This window comes from Triticum urartu, chromosome 7A, assembly GCF_056163025.1.
Source record: "Triticum urartu cultivar PI428250 chromosome 7A, HENAU_Tu73, whole genome shotgun sequence".
NCBI classification, from domain to species: domain Eukaryota; kingdom Viridiplantae; phylum Streptophyta; class Magnoliopsida; order Poales; family Poaceae; genus Triticum; species Triticum urartu.
Window position 1 is genome coordinate 685,911,466 of NC_141879.1, and position 6,934 is coordinate 685,918,399.

Below are 6,934 nucleotides of genomic sequence, written 5' to 3' on the forward strand. Positions count from 1 at the left end.
TTGAAAACTGTTGCGATCCCCTATACTTGTGGGTTATCACGCCCCCTGCCTCGTGGCCTCCTCATTGATTGCTTGACGTCCACTCCAAGTCCTCTGGATCACGTTTGTTCCAAAAATCACATTCCCGAAGGTTTCATTCCGTTTGGACTCCGTTTGATATTCCTTTTCTACGAAACACTAAAATAGGCACAAAAAACAACAATTCGGGCTGGGCCTGCGGTTAATAGGTTAGTCCCAAAAATAATAGAAAAGTGTAAAATAAAGCCCATTAACATCCAAAACAGATAATATAATAGCATGGAACAATCAAAAATATAGATACGTTGGATACATATCAGTAAACTACTCACGCTTCATCGAAGAGGCAATGGTGCTGATGTAGAAGCCCATCGTGATCGATTCCCCCTCCGGCAGATCGCTGGAAAAGCCCCAAGATGGGATCTCACGGGTACAGAAGGTTGCGGCGGTGGAAAAGTGGTTTCGTGGCTCTCCCTGATGTTTCTAGGGTATAAGAGTATATATAGGTGAAAGAAGTACGTCGGTGGAGCTACGAGGGGCCCACAAGGGTGGGGGCGCGCCTACCCCCTAGGCGTGCCCTCCTGCCTCATGGCTTCCTCGTGGCGTTCCAGACTTCGACTCCATGTCTTCTGGATTGCTTTCGGTCCAAGAAAGATCAGCGCGAAGGTTTCGTTCTGTTTGGTATTCCTTTTCAGCGAAACTCTAAAATAGGCAAACAAACACAGAAACTTGCACTGGGCCTCCGGTTAATAGGTTAGTCCCAAAAATAATATAAAAGAGCATATTAAGTCCCATTAAACATCCAAAACAGATCATATAATAGCATGGAACAATCAAAAATTATAGATACATTGGAGACGTATCACTCCTCGCCGTACTTCTCCTTCAGCTCCCGCAGCTTCTTGCCGTCCTCGCGGAGGATTTCCTGACAAACAATTCACACACACCATTCGATAAACGACATTGGTCCATTTTGGATATGAAGAGAATATTAATGTAAAAAAGTTCATTAATGTTGTAATGCACCGCGGAGAGAAACTACACCAAAATACACATACACGGGGACCAACCATTTCATGCCCGTGGCACTAGTACTATGCTATAGAAAGTTCAGGGATTCGCATACTTTCTGATGTTATGATAAATTGCAATTGTTCCAATGACCAAGATCATAGTTTGTTAATTTTCAATGAAGTTTCTAATTCATACTTTACCTTGTGAAGGAGTTGTTACTTTAGCATAAAAAATTATATGACAATATATGTTGCTGTTCTAAAGATGATCATGATGCCCTCATGTCAGTATTTTATTTTATCGACACCTCTATCTCTAAACATGTGGACATATTTGTCGATATCAGCTTTCGTTTGAGGACAAGCGAGGTCTAAGCTTGGGGGAGTTGATACGTACATTTTGCATCATGCTTTCATATTGATATTTATTGCATTATCGGCTGTTATTATACATTATATCACAATACTCATGCCTATTCTCCCTTACTTTACAAGGTTTACATGAAGAGTGAGAATGCCGGCAGCTGGAATTCTCGACTGGAAAAGGAGCAAATATTAGAGACCTATTCTGCAAAACTCCAAAAGTCCTGAAACTTCACGGAGATTATTTTTGGAATATATCAAAAATATTGGGCGAAGAAAGAACCAGAGGGGGAGCACTAGCTAGCCACAAGGATGGAGGGCGCGCCCCATCCCCTTGGGCGCGCCCCTCGAGGAGGAACCAATCGACGCGGAACCTTTGCAGAACCAATCTAGGGCTCTGGCGGAGCTGTTCTGCCGGGGAAGCATCCCTCCGGAAGGGGAAAATCATCACCATCGATCCTTTCATTGGGAGGGGGTCAATGTCCATCAACATCTTCACCAGCACCATCTCATCTCAATCCCTAGTTCATCTCTTGTATCCATCTTTGTCTCAAAACCTCAGATTGGTACCTGTGGGTTGCTAGTAGTGTTGATTACTCCTTGTAGTTGATGCTAGTTGGTTTATTCGGTGGAAGATCATATGTTCAGATGCTTTATGCATGTTAATACCCCTCTGATTATGAACATGAATATGATTTGTGAGTAGTTACGTTTGTTCCCGAAGACATGGGAGAAGTCTTGCTATAAGTAGTCATGTGAATTTGGTATTCGTTCGATATTTTGATGGGATGTATGTTTACTCTCCTCTAGTGGTGTTATGTGAACGTCGACTACATGACACTTCACCATTGTTTGCGCCTAGGGGAAGGCATTGGAAAGTAATAAGTAGATGATGGGTTGCTAGAGTGATAGGAGCTTAAACCCTAGTTTATGCGTTGCTTCGTAAGGGGCTGATTTGGATCCATATGTTTCATGCTATGGTTAGATTTACCTTAATTCTTTTTTGTAGTTGCGGATGCTTGCGAGAGGAGTTAATCATAAGTGGGAGGCTTGTCCAAGGAAGGACAACACCTAAGCACTGGTCCACCCACATATCAAATTATCAAAGTAACGAACGCGAATCATGTGAGCATGATGAAAACTAGCTTGACAATAATTTCCATGTATCCTCGGGAGCGCTCTGCTTTATATAAGAGTTTGTCCAAGCATGTGCTTTGCTATAAAAAGGATTGGGCCACCTTGCTGCACCTTAGTTACTTTATTTACTTGTTACCCGTTACAATTTATCTTATCACAAAACTACATGTTACTGATAATTTTAGTGCCTGCAGAGAATATCTTGCTAAAATCCGCTTGTCATTTCCTTCTGCTCCTCGTTGGGTTCGACACTCTTACTTATCAAAAGGACTACGATAGATCCCCTATACTTGTGGGTCATCAGACAGTCATATGAATTAGCATCTAAAGAAGTCAAGTAAAACAATATATCAAGGCACAAACCTTGTGTTTCTCCACAAGCTTCAACACATTTTCGCCGGCCTTCTGTTGCTCTAGTTTTGCCATCTTGGGATGTTTTGCTTTGATCATGTTCTGTATTCACCACAACAGCCTTACATGAGTGTTATGCAGAAAAACTGAGGGGGGGGGATACCTAAAAGCATGCCCTGTCTAGAGATTAAAGAACAAGTTCCATGCATTTTGCTGAAATTGTCGAAATATTCTAAATCGAAATGTCGAATGACAAAAAAATGTAAACAGAAAGATGCATTTTTAATGGCAGTTTTTTTGTCAGATGGACATGGGGTCTGATCATCTCATCAGTTTTTCTCCCTCATTATGTCTCTCTCTGGATTAACCACATCTTTCCCTAATAATAAAGCACGGATTGACTCCGTGGGTTCACCGTCACAAAACGCTTCTTCCCGTGAATTTACGCTTTCAGGTTAAAGGCTATAATGAAGGATTGGGCGAACTAAAAAGGAAGAATAATTCCTATTAAAAAGGAAAGGATGAGGCGAACTAAAAGGAAGGATGGACCTTTGGGCTGCAAGTATATTCACATGCACGATGATGGACGTGCACACACATACCCGATATTGGACCGTGCTTTTTTCACGCCTTCAACAATTAGACCTCTTTTAGCCTAACACATACGACCACAACAACAATAAAAAATCCATTCAGATAAACAAGAACTTGACTCGCGCTTCGTGAATGATTAATTTTGCCTTTCATTCTATGTCAATCGTCTCAAGCCTATGTCACATTCAATTTATGAATTTTTAATTACTCATACCAATATACTCATCCAGATGTCGTCAACCTCCTAGACTATGTCCCAGGTACGACCGTTATTCTTGTTCCCGTGCACCGCGATCCATGCCATCCACGGACGTGAACTAGAGATTGCAAATTCTATCATCACCTTGGCGTAGTCATTGAAATATAGCTCCTATGTAATATTTCGTGTCACTTTGTTAGACTGGTTCGTAAGAGTTTAGATCAGTGAGCCTCAAGTTATTACAGTTTCAAAGCTCTCTCACACCATGAACAGAACATCAATAGTTGACATTATTCCACTACTCCTTCAACCCCTTTCCTTCCAGAACTAGGAAATCCATGAACGCATTAATTGTTTTTGCAAAGACAGTATGGTTGAAAACACAAATCTTTTTAATGTTGGGAATAATTCATGTCGACCAAAAATTAAATAATTATTATTATATTAGTTTATGTTAAGAAAGTTATTTTCTCCCGTTGCAACGCACGGGCATTTTTTCTAGTGTTAACATAAGTGTGCCTTGTTTGCAGCAACTAGTAAACATGCACGTGCAACACACGTATCCTAATCTATAATAAAAACATCAATTGTGCATTGTGTTGTTACCGAACCATTTAAATGTGTGAAATGCCTACAGTCTAGTAATTTATTTAGAATTAAGTCTTAGGTCTTGTTTGATCGGTGAAAGACTTTCATAAGTGTGCCTTGTTTGCAGTAACTAGTAAACATGCACGTGCAACGCACGTATCCTAATCTATAATAAAAACATCAACTGTGCATTGTGTTGTTACCGAACCATTTAAATGTGTGAAATGCCTACAGTCTAGTAATTTATTTAGAATTAAGTCTTAGATCTTGTTTGATCGGTGAAAGACTTTCATAAGTGTGCCTTGTTTGCAGCAATATGTTTTTGCTTTCGGTAGCAGCCACAACACAAGATGCAGTAACAGAAAGAACACTAGGGTAGTGTCTTTTGTCTTTAGGCCTAATGGAACTCTCTAATTATGGGGATTAATGATTAAAAATTACCCTAAAATTGAAAGAAAAAAAAACATTTGTCTCTCGTTTATGTGCATATGTGTTCTATCTTGGGCTGAGGTATCACTCAAGTAGCATCCTGAGCATTGTTCTTGTACAGTCCTTACAATTATATCGTGGTTATTGGGTTCTGAACACATCAACTATTTTCAACAAAGCAAGTTTGTGGTGATTTTTTTTCTTGCAGCATAATCTAGAAAGAAGCACCGAAACGATCAACCAAAAAGATATGACACAAAGTAATTTCCATATCATTTTTCTATGGAAGACATTTGGCACGAACCTTTTCCTTCTCCTTCTCTAGATTCCTTCTGTCAGATTTGCTATGCACAGCAAGCTCATCAAGGTGCTTGGATTTGAGCTCAAGAACCTGCATCTCCTGCATCTTGCAATCCAGTTCCGAACGGACCTTCTGATTCTCATCGATAATCATCTGCGAGTGCCGACGAGCAAGTTGCTGCATCTTGTGGATTTCTGGTGGCAATGCAAGTTCAGAAGGTCCCAATGCTCAAAGCAGAGAAATGCATATAAACAAAGCACATAAAAAAATTTGCGATGGAAACAGAGCACATATAAACAGAAAGATTTTGCTTGGATTTTGCTCCTTCTCCTCCATCACGTTGTCCATTGATGTAGTCCTCTCACTGTACTTAGATTCGAGCTCCTGGACATGCTTGGCCTTCACCTCAATCTGGCTGGCCAAATTGGCCACCAGCTTGTCGGTCTTGTCGGTCTTTGCAACAGACTTCAAATCGCCATTCCTCTGAAGGTACTTCCCGACCAGCCCCAGCGTCCGTCGATCGTCGGCCCTCACAACCCACCCAAACATCTCCGGCGCTCCTCGAGACCTGCTCGCCTCCCAGCCCAGTTTGCCACGGCCCCGCGCCTCGAAGTGGTTCTCGAAGCTGAAGGGCGTGGCCGAGAGAGGCGTACTCCTTCCCGAACTCGACGATGGATTTCCCGGTGTGGCCTCTGTGGCTCCACAAAGGCACGACCTTGTGTGGGCAGAAGGCGGCGAGCTGCTCCTTGAAGCAGTTCCCCCTCTCCCCGATTTACCTCCCACCTCTCCGCTCAGTGGGCACGTTGGCCAGCACCCCCATCCACGGCCACATGAAATGCTCCTCTCTGTTATGGACAGGACTAGGCTCCGCGGCCGGCGGCGGGTCCGGCATTTCGTCCTTCACCCACTTGGTGAGGCAGCGGTCATGTCCATTAGCATGTGAGCATGCTAGAACAGCGTGACGCCGACGCAGGGTATCGCTGCTGCTGCTGCTGCTCCGGTCGCACCTCCGGAAACCCCCTGCCTCGCGAATCCTACCGAAATCGGAAAAGCAGAGACGCTCAATTGCACCTGCCTCCCCGGATACGAAGCGAAATCTGGAGAGATGGAAAGATGGAAAGAGGTACCGCTCATCAGGTGCCTCGTCGGAATCCATGGACCCGCGCGGCTGCTGGCCAGACTGGCGCCGCCTTCCGCAGACGCCAACAAACTAACCAACCTAGGGTTGTAGGGTAAGGCCCAATGAAGATGAGTCAGTCCATTTAACGAACACCCGAGGCGGCTAGGTTTTCTGGTCACAGGCAGCAAGGGAAGGGTGCATTGGAGGGCCGAAACTTAGGAAGAAGATTTTGGTAGATGTACGAGCAACCATCGTCATTGTCATCGTCAAAACAGAAGAAGAAATGCAAGGAATTACTCGATGATGGATGTGTGCATGCACGTAACCTGCTAGTGTAACAGACTCGGTAGCGGCAAGACTCTGATTTACTCCCTCCGATCCTAAATATAAGACCTTTTTGGGATTTCACTATAGACTGTACGAGATGATACCCCGCGCGTTGCTGCGGAAAATATTGCCTAAAGTTGATGTTTTACTCATCAACTGACTCCTAAAAGGACAAAGTGATGAATAAATGATTCTTATTTGAACATACTTTAGAATGATAGATAGTTAAGTAAGATAAAACCTCCAACTTATATCATTCAAAGCTTGGACAATAGATGAACAATCGGAAAGAGAATGGTTAAACCTTTTCAATATATGCTACCATATCCACTATCTCTGCAAGTGGAATAAACTATCAAGCTGCACCTAAAACTTGAACACCTAGCTACAACCCTAAGTCTTGATTGTGCGCAATCTGCATCATAACACCCATGTACACTTACTTTAATCGATCCCAAAACAGGAGATAAACAGATGTCATACAAATGTCATTA

General features: G+C 42.9%; 1 pseudogene; it reads right to left on the bottom strand.

Moving 5' to 3' along the window:
- Positions 1–880: 880 nt before the first annotated feature.
- On the bottom strand, positions 881–6,149 carry LOC125519349 (protein INVOLVED IN DE NOVO 2-like; annotated as a pseudogene).
- Between the last annotated feature and the right edge of the window lie 785 nt (positions 6,150–6,934).